Source organism: Pelodiscus sinensis, chromosome 10, assembly GCF_052426305.1.
Source record: "Pelodiscus sinensis isolate ZL-2025 chromosome 10, ASM5242630v1, whole genome shotgun sequence".
In the NCBI taxonomy this organism is placed as follows: domain Eukaryota; kingdom Metazoa; phylum Chordata; order Testudines; family Trionychidae; genus Pelodiscus; species Pelodiscus sinensis.
The window spans coordinates 10637308-10660648 of record NC_143061.1 but is presented as its reverse complement, the minus strand read 5'-3'; the positions used below and the strand labels follow the sequence as shown (position 1 = coordinate 10660648).

At 40.3% G+C, this 23341-nt stretch overlaps 1 long non-coding RNA gene across 2 annotated transcripts in view; it reads left to right on the top strand.

Moving 5' to 3' along the window:
- The window catches only part of LOC112543929 (uncharacterized), a 96186-nt gene that overhangs the window by 69814 nt on the left and 3031 nt on the right, over positions 1–23341 (top strand). For both annotated transcript variants that reach the window (XR_012906313.2, XR_016350340.1), the window contains exons 3-4: positions 5638–5713; positions 6864–6907. This is a non-coding gene — a long non-coding RNA (uncharacterized LOC112543929). The remainder of the gene's footprint in view (positions 1–5637; positions 5714–6863; positions 6908–23341) is intronic.

The window sequence follows — 23341 nt, the reverse complement described above, 5'->3', positions numbered from 1 at the left end:
GATATGCCTCTCTGGTGTAGAAGTGGCTGAGATAGAAAATCTCTTAGGAAAATCCCTGCTGGTAGGGACAGCCAAATCTGAGGAGAAAGTATAGGCTGACATCTGTTTGCTGTTATTTAAGTTACTAAAAAGACAAGCTATGAGAAGAGGCACAGTTGTGTCTTGAAAGCATCTGCCATGTTAGAACTGTGAGAGCCACTGGAGTTAGTGGTTATTGGCCCCTGTCTTGTAATGTTCAACCTACACTGCCCTTGCTGCAATTTAAACCCATTGCTTCTTGTTCGGTCACCAGGAATTAAGAAGAATATTTTCCCCTCCTCCTTGTAAGAACCTTTTAGAGACTTGGAAATAGTTATCATGTCCATCTCAGTCTTCTCTTTCCCAAACTATACAAATCCAGTTCTTTCAGTCTTCCATCATAGGTCATGCTTTCTAGACCTTTAATCATTTTTGTTGTTGTTCTCTGGACCTTCTCCAATTTGTCCATGTTTCCTGAAATGTGGTCCCCAGAACTGGGCACTGTACTCCAGTTGAAGCCTAACAGTGCAGGGTAAAGCAGAATAATTATTTCTCATGTCTTGCACACAACATGCATGTTAATGCATCCCAGAATCATGTTTGCTTTTTTTTCCCAGCAATGTCACACTGTTGACTCATACTTAGCTTGTGGTCCAACTGTGACCCCTAAATCCTTTTAATTGACCATTTAGTTGATAAGCTATTGCTTATTGGTTAATGGTCCTGCTTAATCGCAACAACCACCTCTTCCTCCCACATGCTCTGTGTTTAAAACTTGGACTGGCAGGCTGGCTCAGTCCCAGCCCTCCAGTCTGAGTTTTAAATGGAGAGCATGCAGGAGAGCTGTGTGCCACTCTGCACAGCTGCCTCTCATACAAAGACAGTCGTGCAGGGCAGCAGGCAGAAGCCGGTCCATGTGGGGAGCTAGTTTAAGCATGGGGCAGCTCACCATGAACAGAGGCTGCTCTGTGAAATATCAGAGCAGCCTCTGTCTGCAGGGAGCTCAGGGCCCTCCCCATGGACAGGGGCTATTGGCACCCTGCTCTGCTGATTTGTAGTGAAAATGATTAGTGGTGTGTTAAGAGACTGAGTAATATTTTGTAGCATGCAAAGAAACAGAACTTTAACTTAACGGGAACCAAACACTAGATCAGGTCAAATGAGGTTAGTTACATAAGACAGAATATGTATTCAGTGATGAAGATGAACTCCACCCAAACAGGTGAAAACAATTGTGAAGAAGAGACCCTGTAACCGGGAAGCCTGAGGGAAATACATGGGCGTGTTAACATATCTAAGCACATTCATCCCTAAGTTGTCACACTTAAATGTTCCACTCAGAATGCAGGCTGATGATAGCATGACATGACATTAAAAAGGCTAGCAAATAATAGTTTTTGGAAATTGAAGGAAAAATTGTCACTGAAGCATCACTCCTGAAATATTTTGAGATTAATAAAGAACACAGTAACTCAGGTCACCCAATCTAAGGTTGCCAACTTTCTGACCAAACCAAACCAAATGCCCTTGCCCTTCTTCTAGGCCCTACCCCACTCGTCCAACTGCTACCCCATCGATTGCTCTCCCTCATCCTTACTCACTTAGGGTATGTCTACACTACCACCCTAGTTCGAACTAGGGTGGTAATGTAGGCAACTGGAGTTGCAAATGAAGCCCGGGATTTGAATTTCCCGGGCTTCATTTGCATAAAGCTGGGCGCCGCCATTTTTAAATGTCCGCTAGTGCGGACTCCGTGCCGCGTGGCTACATGCAGCACGGACTAGGTAGTTCAGACTAGGCTTCCTTGTCCAAACTACCTAGTCCGTGCCGCGCGGCTACACGCACTAGCGGACATTTAAAAATGGCGGCGCCTGGCTTTATGCAAAAGAAGCCCGGGAAATTCAAATCCGGGGCTTCATTTGCAACTCTGGTTGCCTACATTACCACCCTAGTTCGAACTAGGGTGGTAGTGTAGACATACCCTTACTCTTTTTACCACCAAGCTAGGGGAATGTTTGGTTGAAAACCGAACCACCCAAAAACCTCATGTAGGTTACATTCATGGTTTGGCTAGATGATCACCCAATGGCATATGCTTGTCTATAAAAACCCCAGGTATCTCCAAATATAAAACTTAGCTTAACTACAGAGATTTTGTTACATATGGTGGGATTCTGTGCAAAAAATATTGTCAGAACAAAACATAGCTTGAGTCATAGATACTAAGCATAACACAGCATATATGTGAGTAATGGAAACTGCAAGAGGAGACCCCTAAATGTTCTTTTCTCGCCAGACCTTATGTTGCCATTGAGAAAAATGGTATTTAAGGACACGTCTACACAGCATGGCTAAAGTCAGAATAAGCTATGCAACTTCAACTACGTCAATTGCATAGCTGATGTCAAAATAGCTTAATTCGGCTTTTGGCGCTGTCCACACAGCAGGAAGTTGAAGGAAGATCACTTTTCTTACTCCTCATGAAATGAGGGTTACCATGAGTCAGAGTAAGAAGTCCTCCAGCTCGACATTATTTCAAAATAAAGGCTTGTAGTGTACATGCGCACTATATTATTCCGAAATAATGCTGCTGTGTAGACATACCCTAAGTGAGGAGTAATTTAAAATAAAAAAAAAATTAAAAGAACCTTATTCTGTGTAAAAAAGATTGGTGATTGAGATAGGTCTAAGATTGATGCAAATATATTTAAATAACTTCACAGGTATTACTTGCTTCTTGTTATTGGATTACTGAGGGAATTTGTCTACCAAGATTTTTTTTCCACACAAGAATTCCATATGAAAAAATCTACTTTAGGAAATTCCAGTTTTCTTTTGGGCAATGTTAAGTATGGGAACATGCCTTTCTTCCTCTCTTCTTCCTATCTTACAATCTATTACAGTTGTGCAAACTGGAAAAAAAATGGGAACTGTAAGAAAGAGAGAGAGAGAGAGAGCGAGCGAGAACGGACAACAAAAATGAATAAGGGCATGTAACAGCTTCCGTATGAGCAAAGACTAAAGCGATCAAAGCTATGTCTAGACTTCAGGGAACATGTTGTCTGCTCTTCTCCTTTTTTTTGTGTGGAAAAGCAGACACGCTCTTTCAGAAGCCCTGTCTTCCTCCTCCCCCGAGGAAGAAGGGCTCTTCCAAAAGAGGGTTTTTTCCTAAATTTGGCCCAGTGTAGATGGCTAAATTTCAGAAAAGCCTCTTCCAAAAAAACTATTGGAAAAAAGTATACAAATTGTGGAGTGCAATTTGCGTACCTTTTTCCGATAAAGCCCCATAGTGTAGATGTAGCCTGGGACTTTTCAGCTTGGAAAAGAGAAGACTAAGGGGAGATATGATAGAAGTCTGTAAAATCATGAATGGCATGGAGAAAGTGAATAAGAAAATGCCATTTACTCTTTCACATAACACAAGAATAAGGGATTATCCAATAAAATTGATAGGCAGGAGATTTAAAACAAAAGAGGAAGTACTTTTTCACACAGCACACATCAATCTGTGGAACTCATTGCCAGGGGATATTGTGAAAGCCGAAACTATAATGGCATTCAAAAAAGAACTGGTTACATTCATGGAGAATAGGTCCATCAATGAATATTAGCTAAGATGGTCAGTGTTGCAACCTCATTCTCTTGGTGGCCATAGCCTCTGACTGCCAAAAGTTGGAAATGAACAGGAAGGGATGGCTCACTCAATGATTGATTGTCTGTTCTGTTCATTCCTCTGAATCACCTGGCATTGGCCACTGTCAGTCAGGATATGATATTGTTTAGCTGGACCATTGGTTTGACCCAGTATGCCTGTTATGGGCGAGTTTTCATTTATAAGTGACAGTTTTGTTTTCACTCTGAGAATGAACATTCTACATTTTGTTCTTGTTTTCCAACTGCAATAGTAAGGTCAGGGAAAGTGGGGATTTTACCACAATGTTCTAACTTTTGGAAAACAGGCGAAGTAGAGACGACAGCCAGAATTTCAAAATGAAAAATGTAAATAAATTGAGGTTTTGCTCTTACATTTTGTTTTGACAAATATTATAGAAAACAAATGGTCACCAATAACATTCTTTTTATGCAAAAACATTTTTCAGTAACCCATTTTTATTAAAAACACCTTCTTCATCAGCAAAATGTTATGCAATGTTAATTAGTACTTCATGTTTAAAAACTTAACTGTTACACAACATATTGGATAATGATTTTCTCATAGTGAGATTCCAAATTAGATTCCAGTAATGGCTCACCAGCCATAAATACCTCCTTTTTGGAATTATCTTTGAAATAGCAATTCAAATATGAAATAACAAGCCCTTAGTCTTATAGGCAAAAGGATTTGATTAAAAAAAATCCACGATTCTGTCTTCACCAAAGTCAATGTACAGGAGGGACAAATAACATCTAAATTAAAAGATATCCAAGATGCTACTGACAGTACAAGGGGAGATGTTTCAGCAAGTCTTGGATACTAACTCCTTTCAAGTGATTGGGCTACAGCTTTTTTAGCCTGACCCATATGTGACAGGGGCTGCAATTTAAGCAAGTCTGATACCAACATTTCTGTGTGTCAAACCTTTATTACAGTAGTTTCTTATAAGCTTCTAAATTGAACAGGAGTGTCTTTTAGAATGAAATCATGATCTCCTTCCTTACATTAAATGCTTCCCACAATAGTTTTCCTACTGTATTTGGAAATTATAGGGCAATACATTTTATTGTCCAGTTAATGTCCAAAACCATTGTAACAAGTGCTATGACCAAGTATGGAAAAAACTAGAAAGGCATGGTTTTGAAAATAACATTACTTCACAGACAGGTCTGTCTTATTTTGTAAGAAGGCAGTGGACAGGCATGTCAGATTATGTGATGCAAACAAGAGAGAGCTGTGGGGGTGATTCTTATGGATTTTCAGGAGCCAGCCAGAATCATCTTGAGAACAACCTGTGGTCAAAATCCAGGAAAAGGGTTGGGTTGGGTTGGTTTGTCAGTCAAACCTTTAAAGAAAGGAACGAAATCTCTGAGATGTGAGGCACTGCAACAGAATTTCAAGCAAGGGTATGGGATGTGCTAACTTTCATAGTGAACGTGACAAGATGAGGAATCCCAGTAAAGAGGCAGAGGGTGATTATTAAAGTGATTAAGTCAGCAAAACACAGTGGCTCCAAAGAAGGAAGGAACAATGTAGATAGTAAGCTAGTGGTTGCTCTTTGACCTTGAAGGAGTCCAGTCTTCTAGTTCAGTCATTCAGAGTTTCCTAGAAATTTAATATGCCAAAAGAACAAGAATAACTAAAATTCCTTCTGCTCATAATGCAGCTACCCTCAAGGCACCAAAGGGAAACTCCTTTACAGTTTCAAATACAGTCGTATGTCACATATATTTGTTGTTGCACATTCCTTTAATTATCACACTCATTTACTACTAATATACTTCTTTTCTGGGTCTAATTGTCCCCATTAATCTCTTTACAATCCCTTAGGCTTATATATAATTGTGTGTGCCATTAAAGCACTTTGCAAAGTCATTTGTTTTTCTGTAACTCTAGTCTCATTTTTTTAAATAAAAAAGCAAATTAAATATTTGACTTAACTGATTTGTTACATTCTTTTAAAGTCAGATTCTACTGTCCTTACTGCCGTTAAGGACAAAGAAACAGTACCTCTGGCAATAAGGGAAAAACATTAGAAAGGTGAGCTATCATCTACAATTAATACAAATAACCATTAATTAAATATGTATAGCTGGATGAGTACTGTACTTATTTTATATCTCTAGGTGGCAGCAGTGGAACAAAATACTTAAAAAGTAATGAATATGATGATATGTATTCACTGTTTAATACAAACAGGCATTAATTAAATGCATTTGACAGTTTCTTGCTATTGTACTGCTTTATACTCTAGATGGCAGCAGTGGAACAACATATAGCACAATGCTTGATGAGGCTGTATTCACATTTTCAGCAGGTTTAAGTTATAGGGAAAAGTTTCAGAAATTTAAAGGCAGAGTTACTAAACAGACTGAAGCTGAGTGAACGATGGAATTTGCTGCATAATAAAATGTATCTATTATAAAGATGGAAATCCTAATGTTCATTAGAATTGGTATTGTTATGAACTGGTCACTCTTTTTCCACTGTAAACTCTTCCTGCTTTCCCCTCACCAGAAGGGGATCTGGATCCACAGATGGAGAAGAGGGAGATATTCATTTGGAGAGGGGCCGAGTCAAAGCCCACGGTCAAGACTTATATTGACATCAGTGAGCATTAGCTCAGGCCCTCCTGGAAATGTAAAAGAAAAAGTGGCCTGCTGTTAGTTTATTTTTCAGATATTTAAGGCTGAGGATGTACAGAATTGGTTAGATTGTCCTTTTAAGGCACAAGCCCAAGAAGGGGAGCAAAGCTGGCCCTCCCCAAGTTTCCCTAGTGCACAGCATGGTGCACTGGCCCTATCCAATTGTCTTCAGTGTAATATGTGGCCAAGTATGATGGAGAAGGGACTATGCCTCCTTTTTTTTTTGAGATACAGTGCACCCCCACATAGATGGTACAGAAGGAACAATGCCTGTGATCTTCTTGAGTGCTGTCAGCAGCTATGACTGGTTTTTGTATAAGATCAACAAAGAGATTGGAAGCTCTTTGCTCCTAATCTCAGAAACACTCTTGAAATAACCTGTTCCAACTTGGTCCCCATATAAACAATGGATATTTTAGAAAACTACGCATCAACTCACTTTTCAAAATTTTCAGCTGCCAGTAAAACAGTAGGAAAAAGTGATTGAATTGTTAAATACCAGTGTAAAATTAGAGACAGCTACTAATAAATTTTAACACTTGCAGGGCTACTCTGCACCGGAAGACCTCAAAACACTGTACAAAGATGAGTAAGTATTATCCCTGTATTACCGTAGGCAAACTTATGCACGAAGGCTGTAAAGGCTTTACAGCTGGGGGGCAGGAGACCTGTGTCCTAGACACCCGTATCTGTACCCTACCCAGCATGAGCCATGCTGCTCCCTGTATAAAAAATAAATCCAGATTGTACAAGTGACAGAAATAGCAATAATTATGGCATCTCTTCATTTGTGAAAATAATGAATTTAAATATTATTGCATGTTTCCCACCCAACAAGGGCTCTCGTGCTCTTTTTTTTTTCTTCCCTGGACTGAATGGTTGTGGATACATGAAGAGAAGATACTTGCTTTAGATTACAAAAATTAAAAAAAAAACAGGAATAAAAATCTTCCAGCTGCCATCTCAGCCACAAGGCTTCTGTGCTCTACATATGAGAGGTGGAGATAAAGGTCAAGTGATGTCAACACACATGGTTCCAGATACTGTCAGAGGAGAGGTACTGACTGGAAGACATAGGTTTGGCATTCTCAGAACACACCCTTCCAGTTAGCATATATAGCATTTCCTCCAACTAAGGACACAGTCCCCTGGAACCTCAGTGTGTGCACCTCAAGAATGATTTTGTATGCAAGCTAGCTGTGCGTGCTGGTGTGGGTGTGTACTCAACATATGTGCTTTATTATTAGGCATCCAACAGGAATTTTCAAACAAGGCAAAACCAGAAGTAGGCAATGAAGAGTTAGGTCTGTCCAGGGCATTCCCAGATTTTCCTTTGGTGTGAAGACAAAAAGGATGGGGTTGACTATGAAGATGGAACAAAGACATGAGGGGGATAGAACATGCTCATGTTATCTTCCTCAGTTACCTGGCCTTTGGACCTCAGCAGCATGTCTGAGTACTTCTTCGAGATGAGTGGGAACATTTGGCTAGCACAGTATTGTCAGTGGTATGGGCAATTCTTATGGAATGACAGATCAGCAGGGCCTACTACTTGGGTTGTACTGCCACCACTGATACACAGGATGGACTCACAAGACTCTTGTGGGTGCCTTGCCACTGTGAAAATCTCTGTGCTGACTAAATAGCTGATGTGAATCTATGGTCTTTGTGAAAATCAAAGACAACTTAAGGGAGCTTTTACACTCATAGACTTGGAGGTCAGAAGGAGCCATCATGATCATCTGGTCTGACCTTCTGCATATCACAAGCCACAGAACCTCACCATCTACTCCTGTAATAGACGCATAACCTCTGGTTAAGTTACTGAAGTCCATATATCATAGTTTAAAGATCTCAAGTTCTTAATCTGTCCATCTCCCCTTACATTACAGTGATTTTGGATTCCACTGAGCTCATGTCTAGCTGCATGGGGTGGAACTCAAGACATGACCTGGAAAGAGGGAATTCAAGCTATTGGGGGGGGGGGGGGGAGGGATGCAGGAGGAAAAGCTGTAGGAAGAGTTTACATTTTGTCCAGATTATAATGCATCTTTGAGGTCTGCAAGATCATGAGAGTAGTGTTCATCTGCCTAAGGCAATGGATGGATGTCCATAGGGCCGCCATGAGAACCACAAGACTTCCTGCAACAGAACATGTGTCCCTCCGCCCAGCTGTGATCAGAACTCCTCTTTCATGCTGTTCCTAGGTTTGTGCCACCCTCTTGACTTCCTTGCAGAGTGCCTTCTCCCCTTAAAAAAAAAAATAAAAAAATCAGTTCTTTTCCGTATCCTACCACAGCATTGGGTCACCAGACTAGCTCCTGAGGAAGGCTTGACGTACCTTGAAGTCTTCCTTTGTGAAGTAGGTTGTTAACTGACCTCACAACCATCACTAGGAACAAGTGAAGTCACCTTGACAAGAGCAGATACCCAGGTTAAAGCATATAAATACCAAGGTATATGATCTGTAAATGGGATTCTCACGCAGAGAGCTTTACAAATACCCTTTAAAATCGACTTTTCTCAATCATTCTACCCTAATCACCCCATGCCATCGTACATCTGAGTTACTGCCCTATGTTTTGTTTGTTTCTCAGAGAGACAATACAAGTACATCTACACTGCACGCTTATTTTGAAATAAATTATTCCAGAAGAAATACTCTGAAATAACTTATTTTGAAATAGCACGTCTACTTTACAGGGAAGCCTCAAAATTAGTCCGAGGTAGGCTTCCTTAACATGGACATGCTACCTCAATTTAGAGCCTCAGCAGGTTATTTTGAAATAATGGAATTGCTTTGTAGACGGTCACATTGTTATTTCGAAATAACAGCCGTTATTCCGAAATAACTCTGCTGCGTAGATGCACCCTATGTGTTTTGGGAAGAGAACATATCTGATTGCAGGAGCTTGATTTCTTCACCTCGAAGGCCCAAGACACAAGTAACACTCAGTGATTGGGATTTACGTGAATAGCTGTTTTGTAATGTGCCTTGTACATTAATCTCACACTTGCATACTCCTTTTAAAAACACCACCACCACCACTAATACGGTGTTAAGGCTGTGTGGTAAGAATTCATAAGTTCTGTTTGGGCAGCCAATCTTGACTTTCCCCTGGTGCAAAGATTATGCAGTATAAAGATGTAATCTTTAATTATATGTGCAGATACTACTCCTAAGATAATATGATCTAATATCACATCAGCTGTAGAATGCATCAGAGGGGTGAAAGCATTATGCTAGAGCAAAATTTTTGGTATTGCATGTATGCTCCATAAGAGAAAAGATTTGCTTTCGTGAAGGTTAGCATCTATGCCATCTTTACCTAATGATGCCCGGTGATCATGTAATTTTATAACTGATTGTAATGCAGCCACACAAGGCAGCAGAGTTAAGTGTCTCTTCCAGCCACAGAGCTCCTACTAGAGCTTTCAGGGGCAGGCACAAAGGCAAGGGCTATTGCCAACCTTATCTGGTGTATCATGGATGTAACAGTGATTTTTACTGACCTAACAAGATGATCCAGGATTGGTTCAAGTCTTTTTTCTGGAGTCCAGTTCTTTTTTCTGGTGCAGCTTATGTTCTACTATGGTCAGTCTCATGGAATTTGGGGCACACTGAATTTTAAGCTTAGTATTTAATTTACCTGTGGATACTCCTTAGCCATATGCCTCTCCCTAATAATTCTTGTAGCTTTGCTCGTTGTGAATGAAAGTGCCTCTCTGCAAGGCACTGCACACTGCATCGCTGGTCCTACTTCCTCCCTCTTCCCTTTCCCCCACCACACTGCCAATTACTCTTTCCTCTCCCTTCATGTCCTTTTATTATCATTCCTTCTTCCACCGTGGTTCCTATAGCTGGAACATTCTCTCCATCCCACATACCACACACCAATCCCTCTTCTTTCAAATTCCTCCTCAAATTCATAGAAACATACAAATGCTAAGTTGTGCTAGAAAAACGCTGGCACCTCTCCATTATAGCACACATAACAAAGCCCCTGTAAAAGTAACCCTTCTGGTGCTTTTCGTCTATGACTTGTGCTGTCTCTTTAGATTTCAGACCATGGCCACATTTTCTCAGCTGTGGGTGACTAAATTATCTAATTGTATGTCATTTTCAGAGATGCTGAGCACCTACAATTTCTGCTAATTTCAATGGGTGCAGCAGGTAAAGGGCTCTTTAGAAAATTAGGATGCTTATTTAGGAGACTGGATTGAACAATGTGTACAGATCAATATTTTTTATGTCTTGTACTGAGGGCAACTTTTGTCCTTGGCTTGCTAATAGGCTGCATTTGTATCCCATCCTCAGTAGAGCATAAAGAGTTTTAGTGTCCATACCCGTCCTTCCTGGGATTTGGCTTTATTGATAACTCAGGGTATGTCTACAGAGCAGCGTTATTTCGAAATAACTGACATTATTCCAAAATAACATAGTGCGCCTCTACACTACAAGCCTTTATTTTGAAATAATGTCAAGCTGGAGGACTTCTTACTCTGACTCATAGTAACCCTCATTTCACGAGGAATATGGGGAAGTCAAGGAAGAGTGTTCTTCCTTTGACTTCCTGCTGTGTAGACAGTGCCAGAAGCGAAGTTAAGCTATTTCGACTTAAGCTATGCAATTGACATAGCTGAAGTTGCATTGCTTAATTCAATTTTAGCCCTGCTACGTAGATGTCCCCTCAAAAAGCAGCACATAAACCTTAGCATAAGTTTCCTTTCTAGACTTGGCTTTTTCTTATTTTGCTCAGCAGCTCCTCTGTCCTGGAGTCCTTAACAGCAGCTGCCAGCATGATTCAGCAGAAATTACCTTGTACTATAAGACAGAGAACCTAGTGTGATTCAGCAAAATAACCATGCATTCCCACCTATGTTATTAGGGTTAGCCACCCTATTACAGAAGGGATACCAGACCTGACGTTGTGGGTAGGAAGGGGACAGTTGCCCCAAGGCCTGTGATTCAAGGGGGCCCAAAGCTCTTGGTGAATGCCACTGCTAATGAGGGCTGGGGAAAGGAGGTGCACCATGCTCTGGGTGGCATGGAGGTCTGGCTGCCCTCAGCCCTGCCCCTTCTGGGAGCATGGAGTTGGGGAACCCCCCAACCTTGGCCAGAGGCCCAGCGTGATGGTCAGTGCCCCTGAGGGTATGTCTAGACTGCATCCCTCTGTCGGCAGAAGGATGCAGATTAGTCAGGTCGACATTGCAAATGAAGCTGGAATTTAAATATCCTGTGCTTAATTTGCATTAAAAATGGCTGCCATTTTTGCCAACTCAGCACTTTGTCGGCAAAAAGCAGCAGTCAAGAGGGGGATCTATCAAGAAAGAAAGCCTTTTTCGACAGATCCCATATGCCTCCTGAAAGGAGGTTCACAGGCTTTCTTTCTCGACAGATCCCCCTCTAGACTGCCACTTTTTGTGGACAAAGTGCTGAGTCTTATTAGCTGACTTTAATGGCAATAATGCATTTGTACTACATTTTACACCTGTTAGCCTTGCAGGGAACAGCACAACTCAGAGGGACTAGGCTGGAGTTTGTGCCTTTTTTTGCCTCATCATGAGAATGTTTTGCTAATGAAGTTTCAGTCAGTTACTCCTGTCCAAATGTATGTTAGAGGGAAGGACATTGCATAGGTTGTCTGATATTTGCCGAAATAGATGTTCTGCAAATGGAACTGTGAGCCTGAAATGACATGCAGAATCTCTATTTCTGGTGAGGATGCATCAGAAGGAAAGAACCCAAATGGAGTTGCAGATCCCAGGTTGAGTTTGCAGAGACAGCAGTTAGAAAAATAAATCTTTGTGTCTGTCAACAAATCAGATTTTGTATAGAAATCATTGAGACAATAGATATGGAGCCTCAGAGGCAGTTTTTATAGAGTCCCTGTTCAGAGCAGAATCACTCTTTAATAGTTTATGTAAGACAGATTTCATTTTGTTAAAGAGAAGAATAAGCTTTGGTGCCAACTAAACATCTTTGGAGGGACTTAAATGTAAACATAATTTGTATATGATTAATTATTTCTCTTCTGTCCTAGGTTTCATGAACTGGTGATAAAGAGACCAAACAACTTTTAGGTTTCTTATTTTATATTTATTTATTGTTTTGCAGGGAGTTATTTGTGACAAATTTAATTACTAGTAATGAGTGAAATCCATACCTATCAGAGGGACAGCACATGGCTTATGCATTTCTTAAGTGGTATTAGGGCTTGTAAGAGACCACTGCGCAGCAGAGAACTTCAAAGTCCTTTTGTAGTAGTAGTCTGATGTCTTGGAACAGTGTAGGGTATATCATTGTGTGTTTTCAGAACAATTAAAAAGGGTATTGTCTCTAGAAAATGGCATTTGCTTGGGTAAATTCTACTACCTGTGCTTGAAACTGAGGCCATGTCTACACTAGGAAACTATTTCAAAATAACTACATTAAACTTCAAAACTTCCGATTTTACAAAATGAAAATAGCATGTTCCTACTACGGGGAAGCATCGAAATAAGTCTGAGGCAGGCTCCATGAATGTGGATGTGCCACCTCAACTTAGAGCCCCAGGAACACTGGGTAATTACTCTCAGAGTAATTCAAACTAGTTATTTCAAAATAGCAGCACCGGAGCATCCACACGAATACTATTTCGAAATAACTATTTCAAAATTAGCGTTATTCCCCGAGAAAAGCAAGAGTACAGATTTTTAAACAAGTGGTCCCTTATTTCAAAATAATGGGCTTGGTAGTGTGGATGCTCTACTTACAAATTACCTAAGTGGGATTATTTCAAAATAAAGCCCTAGTATAGACCAGGGCTAATCGTTGCTATCACCTATTAAACAAAAAAGAGTGCTTCATAAATCCACACACATGTGGGATGCCAAGTTTTGAAAACTCTTTCCTCTGTTACATATGTCTCTCCTTCACACTCTTTCTTGAGAAATGCTACAAGAATATGTTCCATTAAATAACACTAGAGTTGTTTTGATTAATAGGATGATGTTAACAATAAACTGTACTTGGCATGTCAGAATGAGTCTGTGTTCCCCCATCACTCAAAACAGGATGAGTTAGGAAGAATTGAACCTCTACTGAAGTAAGGGAGGAAAAAAGAGGCAGCATTATAATGTGAAGCTTACAACAGCAAAGCAAGAATGACAGGATTTTCGTACAACTAAAAGATTATCTTCTTTAAATTTCTAACTCTCATGTTTGCTCTTTATGGGTAGATTGTTAGCGTATATGTGCAGCTTTCTCAAGAGGTATTTAGGACTTCAAATGCAGAAATAAATTAATTTGCAAGATAGGGGCAATAATGAAGGATTCCATTTCAAATCACTGACGTGTAACTTTTGTGGAATTTTCAAACACTAAAAAATATAAGTGACAGCCTCTTTTATTTATATAAATGAACGCACTGATGAGGGAAGGTACAAGATTGACAGCATTAGAAAGGGAAGCTCTCTTTGTATCTAGAGAAGAGATATAGCTTACATAGCAGTAATACAAGCTTTTCTCCATGTCAGTTTGCCACCATACTGTCCTAGCAGGCCCACCTTCACAACATGAAGGTAGTTCAGCCACCATGTGTATCCCATCCTTTGTTTCTCTTCTGAGATTACCTAAATTAGTTGCAGTGACATGGACAGATATCAGCTAAGAACTGAAACCACCAGTTTATTCATATGGCCAACAATAGGGACAATTTTCTCTCAGTGTCCACCTAAGCTAGAACATAATTAATGAACTGCTCTGTATCCTGTCACATAGTGCCTGAGCTATCCAGTCTTCTGTGACATCAATTTTATGCCAAGAGCACAGCAGTCTCACAACCACTAAAAAGCCATTTACTTGTAAAGAAGTGTAAGAAACATCTCTCAGGGGCTAAAAATGTTAAAGAAATGCTCAACAGTATATTGAGTTGGCAGATTCTTAGGCTCAGATTACAGAAAAACATTAGCAGTGAAAGTCCACAAGACTTATCCTAATTTATCAGATTACTTCCTCAGAAACTCTTCTTTTGAACTGATCTTCAACTAAAGAACAAATGTATAGACTTCAATGCTTAATAAAGCTAAAAGCTTCTCCCTGGGGTAATTGAAATTTTTCCATCAAAGGGTGGATAGACCTGGTTGCAGCTGCAACAAAGAAGAAACATATAAAGCCAAGTGGAAAGCAGTTAGACAGCATTGGTGGTACAAGACCATTGAACATGGTCTTGCTAATTGGAATCTATAGCACAGGACATTCCACTACATGCTGGGCAAATGACCCTGAAAGTTTCAAATCTATCTAGTATAAAAAAAAGTTCAGATGTAAAAATAATCATACGAATGATGGATTCTGTATCCTTGAATGGGCATAACCAACCAGCGATCTGGGTAACTGGCAAATTTCTTTTTTAAATAAGGCCCTTTGAGCCCCATATATGCATCTACTTTCACAAGCATTTCAAAACCTGTCTTCTAATAATTTCACACAGAGCTTTCAGAGAAGCAATGTTCAAAAGAATAAAAGTAATGAAACACAGCAAAGTTTTACATTTTTATTTCTGCACTTTGGGAAAATTCCTATTGAAGATACAAGGCAGTTCAAATTGGAATTTCTTTACTGCCAACACAAATGAGTAACTCTTGATCTAATGAAAAATTACAGGGATTGAAAAGCTGAGATAGACTTGGGAAATGTTTCAGTTACAGCAGGATACAGCCCTTATTGCACTTGTAATGGAAATTGTTATATATGTGGAGACCTAAATTGCTCCTGTGTAGCGGTTTTGGGGTCATTAGGCCTTTTTGCCCCTGAGGAACTCTTGTAGGTAGCAAAAATCACAGACTTCATCTTTATGGAAATATTTTGATCAGCAATGTCCTTATGTTAACTTGAAATAAGATAACATTTATTGATAAAACTGCTTATTTCTTGGGGGTTTTTTTGTCTTACTTAGTCTGTAAGATCCTTGGGACAGAGACCATCTTTTATTCTGTGTTTGCATAGAACACAGTGTGGTCCTGGACCATGGCTCGGGCTCCTAGACACTGCAGTAATACTATGACTACTAATAGCAATTTTAAAAATATTTGGTATACAATTTAAATGATACCATCCAATGGGCATTTATGCATCCTTTGAAAGGCCCAGATCCTGCAATCTGATTCATGCAGGCATTCTCTTATGTCCCGTGAGGGGGTTCACAAACTATACACTGGAAGGAAAGGGGTTAAAGAGATACTCTGAATCCAGGCATCCCCCTCCCACTGTACCTGCAAAGCTTCCACAGATTGGAGGAGGAACTTAAAAAGAGTAACCCAGAGCTGTCATGCTCCTGAGGAGCACCACAGGAGCTCTTGCTGGTGGAGGATTGATGATAGGGACCTTACCAAGACAACAAAGAAGGGACCTGAAGGTTAGAGATTTATCTTATTGTTTAATTCTTAACTGTACCCACTCCCCTCCTTAGGCTTCAGAGCCCATGCTTCAGCATGTGCCCCAACTTCTGAGCACTGTGAACAAAGCATACAATTAACCCCACTATCCCAAGTCTGCTGGCCCACACCATCAGACTCACTCCTGTGGGCCCCAAAAAGCAGTGTAGAGATAGCCTAAGGCTACGTCTAGACTGGCCCCTATTCCGAAATAGCCATGCTAATTTCCAACTTTGGAATAGGGAAATCCGCGGGGGATTTAAATATCCCCCGCGGGATTTAAATAAACATGTCCGCCACTTTTTTTCCGGCTTGGGGAAAAGCCGGAAAAAAGCGTCTAGACTGGCGCGATCCTCCGGAATAAAGCCCTTTTCCGGAGGATCTCTTATTCCTACCTTCAGGAAATAAGAGATAATAAGAGAATAAGAGATCCTCCGGAAAAGGGCTTTATTCCGGAGGATCACGCAAGTCTAGACGCTTTTTTCCGGCTTTTCCCCAAGCCGGAAAAAAAGCGGCGGACATGTTTATATAAATTCCGTGGGGGATTTAAATCCCCCGCGGATTTCCCTATTCCAAAGTTGGAAATTAGCATGGCTATTTCGGAATAGGGGCCAGTCTAGACATAGCCTACGAGTTTCCAGGAACAAGCCATACATTAGACAGTGACGAAACAAAAATGTCTGTAGGTCATGGCCATCCTCACAAATACCCATCGATTCCCAAATGCTTTTATCTTTGTCCCATTAGCCATCTCTCTCTCTCACTTTCCCTGATCAACTCCATTTTCTCTGTTCTTTCTACTCTGGTACCATCACTTTCTTTCCTGTTTACTATTAATCACTTCTCTGTCTTTTCTTTCCCCACCTGCCACATACCTTTTTATTTTCTTGTCTTCCCCCTTTTCCCATTCTTTCACACTCACATATTCCCTTCTTTCCTCATCAAAGTTTTCATTTCTTTCTCTGCTATTCTGTTTCCTAGCTTCCCCTTCTATTTTTGTCTGCTGTTCCCCATTATTTTTCTCTTTTTATTCTCATCTTTTCCCCCTTTCATCTGCTGTCTCTTCTCTGCCTTTACATTTCTCTTCTCCCATGTTTCAGCTCTTCCCACTAATTCCTTCGAGTCCCACTTTTTGATAGTATATTAACATATTCTGTCTCTGACACTAAACTTTTCTTCATCACTATCTTAACTAATGTTTCACATGCTGCACACAGGAGCTCTTTTCAGTGGAAAGCCCAGAGCAAGAGATATTATTCTATTAATATAGGCTAGAACTAGTAGGAATGGAAAATGATGGAGCGTTGTGCAAATTGTAGCTTAGAACACCAACAATTTTTAGGGCTAAAACGATGAATCTTGGAGCAATTAGGTGCTTTGTGGAATCAGCAAATGCAGTTTTTAACATGGCAGACAGTTGATTTAGAGCAGTTGATATCAGTACAATGAAGTAATAAAAAAAGTGGTTGTATTCTGAAGACATAAGGCTCTGAATTCCTATGCATTAATGTAATGGGATGCAGGAGACCAAGCAAAAAAATAGGGTAAGCTTTGCAATTTTCACCAGAATTGCTTTCTTATAAGTGCATCATGAATCCCTTTTTGATTTTATCAAATAGACACCAAGGCTATGTCTAGACTGGCATGATTTTCCGCAAATGCACTTTTTGCGGAAAAGCGTCCGTGCCAATCTAGACGCAGTTTTGCGCAAGAAAGCCCCAATCGCCATTTTTGCCATCAGGGCTTTTTTGCGCAAAACAGTTTCTAGCTGTCTACACTGGCCCTTTTGCACAAAAGCATTTCCGGAAAAGGGTTTTTGCCCGAACGAGAGCGTGAAAGTATTTGCACAAGAAGCACTGATTTTGTACATTACAAAGTACATCAGTGCTCTTGCACAAAATCAAGCGGCCAGTGAAGACAGCTGGCAAGTTTTTCCGCAAAAGCAGCCGCTTTTGTGGAAAAACTTGCCAGTCTAGACACAGCCAAAGTGGAAAACACCGTTCTCTTAGGCTATGTCTAGACTATGGAGTTTTTCCGGGATAGTATCCTGGAAAAACTCTGCCACGTCCAGGGAACGCACCTGCTCTTCTGACATTTTTTGCAGACGAGCAGTTCTGTGCTCTTTCAGAAGCCCTGCCTTCCTTGTGCCACAAGGAAGAAGGGCTCTTCTGAAAGAGAAGGTTTTTCTGAAATTTAGCCCAGTGTTGGTGGGCCAAATTTCGGAAAAGCCTCTTCTGACAAAACTATTGGAAAAAGGTATACAAATGGCGGAGCACATTTTGTATACCTTTTGCTAATAAAAAGCGGCAGTCTAGATGTAGCCCTAGTCTTACAATATGAGAAAGACAGAAAAAAGACAAAGTGGCCAGATTCCACCTCATTATAATTAACCTGATTGCAGTTAATATGAGACCTCAGCAATACAGGCAGCCAAATGATTACTCAGAACAAGATTATCTAACTGAAGACTGCAACTATAAAGCAACTGACACCATATGTTAACCTCTTGACTGATGATTTCACTGAAGGAGGATGTATAGAGCCCTGCCTGGAAACAGAAGTTTTTATCTGCATCTGCATTTGTATCTGCAAAAATGAGACATGGATATCTGCATCCGCAGATGTGGATACCGACAGATACTGCATATTTGCAGGGTTCTAGATACAAAATTTATATCCACTTCTGTAAAAGTGAGACATATCCACATCCATGGATGTGGATACCCACGGATATCAGCAGATTTGCAAGGCTCTAATGATGTATGCTATGCACTTTTGTGTCTACAAGTGGTACTGGGTGAGGTGCAGTTTATGTCTATATCAAGGCAATTGCCCATAGTGTTTTTGAGACACTTTGAATTTAAATGTTTTATCTGTAGTCTTTTACTATTAATGGTCAATTTTTTCCCACAAATATCACTGAAAAAGTTCAGCAGGCAAAGTTAACATCAAATCAGGCCAATCCAATATCCATTTAAATAATGAAAAGCGTCATCCTCACTTTAATGAGAGACAAATAAGGCTGATATTGGCAAAATAACTGATATTGAGATTCTTCTTTGAGTGATCGCATATGTCCATTGCATTAGGTGTAGGTGGATGTCTTGTGCATCAATGCCAGAGAGTTTTCCCTAGTGGTACTCATAGGGGTGACCACACCTGTGACTTGGTATCCCTTATGCTTTGCGCTAAGAGCATAAGGACAGACCTGACCCATTGAACCTTCAGTTCCTTCTTACTGTTGATAGTAGGCGTGTGCTGTTAGCTCATTCCTTCTGCAAACAAGCCATTATAAGTAATTCTTGTTGTTGGTTAGTAGTACTTGTTTTGAGTCCTTGGGCCTTCTTTCTTTTTTTCTCTTCTCTCTCTCTCTCTCTCTCTCTCTCTAGTTTAACAACATATTCTTCATAGTTTGTAGTGTGGACTCTGCCTGGTAAAAACAGTATTGGACTATGATTTGGCTAACAAACAAGAAAATTGTTCAAAGTAAATATTCAAGTTTTGAGAATCAAATCACAAAACTATAAAGGAAAATAACACACTCCATCATGAGTTTGGGAATTTGACCATTTAGATTTGTGATTAATGGTCCCTCAGAATAGGGGCTCACTTGTGCCAATTATGGTTGCCAGCTTTACTAACTGGATGATCTGGATGCCAATTGTGGCAGTGGCCTCTGGTCAGGAAAGTTGAAAACCCGAGTGCCATTGGCTATCAAATGTGGTATTGCTAATGTAAGAAAGGAAAAACAATCCAATTTGAATCACAAGACAAGTTGGTCAATTACTTCCATGCCAATTCAACAAAATCTCCTTTCCAATGGATCTAAAGTAGTTAATCATTTTAAAGTTAATTCCTCACAATATATTATTAGCCCCAGGATATGACTATAACAAACACCTATATTTAACATACTATATAAATTCAGTGCAATTGAAGAGGCTCATATAGTTGGTTTGAGTATGCATCTAGAACTTGATCAGCACTATGAAACCATTGGTAGGTACATGTACAATGTTCTACAATCTTAGTTAAAAGCAATAACTTGTTGGGTTTCAAAGCTACTTTATAACAATCTTGACTTGAGCTTGTTACAAAACAAGGACACACACTGTAATTCTGTGCCAATCTTTAAAGCACATATACAACCATGTGTACTTTCTTACTAATTCAGTATTCAGTTTCAGGCAGTGGTCAATAGACTGATTTGGGTAGTCATCCACAGGGAAGTCTGTGTGTTGCTTATCATATTTTTGCTCAGCTATCATTTAGTATTCACAGCCTGAGTTAACATTGCAAAGACAGGTGGAGCGAAGCACTCACATGACTATTACCCTAGCATGCTAGCAGGCAACCTGAAGAGCTGGAAAATAGACACGGTATGGTTAAGGGTGTTTATCAAAGATGGATAGGTCATCCACCAGGAGGACTCCCAGGTTGCTGGCCCAAGATTTTAGTCTTTTCCCTTCCAAGTGTTGTCAGCTTTTGGGAAGCAATGTGATAAAAGAGAGAAGCCATTTTATCCTCTTTCTGCTGGGAGGTCCACCTTGATTCCTCTTCTTGGAGATGATCGCATGGACCAATGAGAAGGTGACAGTTGTGACAACTGGACCTAAAAAATGTACCTCTATTGTAAGCTGAGAGGTAAAAAAAATGTGTAAAAGTTCATAAAATGTTACAATAACCATGAAAAAGAAGTCTTTTGCAACACTGAATGTTGTAAAAAGTGAAAACAAAAAAGCTAAATCAAACCCCCAAAGCTATGTTAATATAATGTAGAATTGAAAGTTAGACTAAAATAGTCTAACAGCCCGAATAGTAAGTAAAATAATGAGGGGAATAAACTTTGCTGCCCGCTTTTTTGCTTTCTGGATTTCTTAAAAACAAATAAAACAAAAAAAAAACCAAACCTTTTTCAGAAAAACTTTATTCGTTCAGTTCAGCTCTCTCTTCCACATCCCGGTACATTGCATCCCAGCTCAACTCCTCACATCTTCATTTCCTCCCAGATCATCTCTCTGACTAGCTCATCTAAAGGGCTTTCTTTCGCGGAGGAAGGCCATCTGGCCCAGCCCTTGTTTCAAAAACTGTTTTCACTGGTGAGTGCCAAAGATTCCCATACTATCCTGACAGCCAGGCCTCAGCCCACCAGAAAAGAGATTTAACTGCAATCACTGCAAAGGCACGTAAAGTCCTACATCATATGGTCATTTCCAACCCATCTCGTATTTTGTGCCCCACTGTTTCTTTCTTTCTATCCTATTCCTATCTTTTTCTCTTGACATTTCATCAAATCCTGAAATCAATCATATTGCATCCATGCAAATCTGTCTTATCTTTAAAAAAAATCCAATACAATAACTGCCCTAACAAAGTCACAACTAACCAGCAGATGTTAGGCACTCCAACAGGGTGAGGGGTATTGGGTAGGGAGGATAAGGGTGAGGAGGAAGGAAAGGAGGCAGCTGCCCTGGGGCCTGGCAATTTAAAAATGCCTGGGACTCCTGGTCGCTGCTGAGGCTACAGCAGAAATGACAGTGTCTGGAGCCCTGGGCCCTTTAAATCACTGCTGGAGCCCAGGGCATTGTATACTGGGTAGCACTGACTGAGGGAGGCTAGCCCTTTCAAGGCCCCAAATCCGCCCCCCCCCCACCTTGCCTCAGATCTGGTGAAATCTATTGGCCACACGGGCAGGTGTTGTGGCAAAAGCCATATTTCATCCATCTTGTCTATCCTATCTCTTCTCTACCTTGTGTCTGCATGTTAAAAACAGAACATGTTTTCAACATCAAAACGTTAAAAGTAAAATTATTTCTTCTGAACACAAAAGTTGCTCTAAAAATAAAAAAACCCTATTAATTTAACTTAAAAATGTATATTGAACTGTCTTGTTTAGCATAATCACTCAACCACAATTTCAGTATAAAACACTTATCTAATTACATTGGCTGCAGATATGAGAGGCAGGGGAACATTAAGCCTCCCCCAACAGTCAGGTGTGGCCCTATTCCCGCTCCACCCCCAGTCCACCTCCTGCTTCTGACTTTCTATGGTTGGCTGCCTGGCATCCCTACACTCTGAGACAGGAGAGGGCTGGGCCTGCATTGCCCGGCCTCCCCACGCTTTGAGGGGAGGGGGAAACTAGCCTACAGCAGGGTCCAGTAGCCACAGTGGGGGGACTGGGCCATGTTGGGCACAGGAGTGAGACTGGGGCATAGTCTGCCCAAGCCATTAATTGCAATGTTATATTCCATCAAGTTCCCTGTTTTCACTATTGTATCTAGCACATCATAGCATATTTTAATGTTTGATTTTTTTTAATTCATTCATTCACAGAAAGAGAAAAAGGGGAAGTCTGGCTTAGCTGCACCCAGTGGTATCTTTTTGCAAAAAGCCTGAACAGCTGTGAATGTCCTCAGACTGTAGAAGAAATCTAGCCATTAAATCTTGGGGTTTTATTCTGTTAGTCCTCTGTTCTGGTTTTTCTAAAAGGCCTTGATGCCTGGGAAATTCTTAAATAATAAAAAGTCACAACTTTGGGCCTTAGTTAATGCACAATACACTAAGGACCTGCCTTGTGTGGAAGATTTTCAACTGAAGATTGCAGCACAAAGAGGAACTTAAAGAAAGAAAAATGGAGTGGTACACACTTGTTAGCAATTATTATTGTAGTATCCCTGAGGCTGGTTCTAATTAGATTTCAGTGCTTGCACACAATCGTTATTAATAATTATAATCTTTATTATTTTAATTTAAAATAGTATAATATCAGAGCTGTTCCCTTTCACTGAAACACATAGCTTACTTTTTTTAAAAGAACTAAGAATAGACCAATATATGTAATAATATAGATGTTAAAATGTAATATACATGTTGCATATTATAATAGAAATATAGCCAGCCTGAAGGATTAACAGAACAGTTGGAGCTTGCACCAGCATGCTTACAATGTTAGATTCTAAATTGTTACCTTGCTTTCTAAAAATCTTTTCAACGGAAAGGTGGGGAAAGCTAGTAGGACACAAGACTCATAGACTTTAAGGTCAGAAGGGACCACTATGATCATCTAGTCCGACCCCCTGCCCAGTGCAGGCCACAGAATCTCACCCACCCCTCCCAGAATAATCCTCTCACTTATATCTCAGATATTGAAGCCTTCAAATACCTTGAAGACCCCAAGATGCAGAGAATTCTCCAGCTGTGATCTGTACCCCATGCTACAGAGGAAGACGAAAAACCTCCAGGGCCTCTGCCAATCTACCCTGGAGGAAAATTCCTTCCCGACCCCAAATATGGCAATCAGCTAAACCCTGAGCATGTGGGCAAGACTCATCAGCCAGACACCGAGAAAGTTCTCTAGTAACTCCTATAATCCCTCCATTGACCTGTTCCCACTGATAATGAATGGTCAATTAGTTACCAAAATCATGTTACCTCATCAAACCATCCCCTTCATAAACCCATCTAGTTTAATCTTGAAACCAGATAAATCTTTTGCCCCCACTACTTCCCTTGGAAGGCCATTCCAGAACCTTACTCCACTAATGGTTAGAAACCTTTGTCTAATCTCAAGTCTAAACTTCCTACTAGCCAGCTTATATCCATT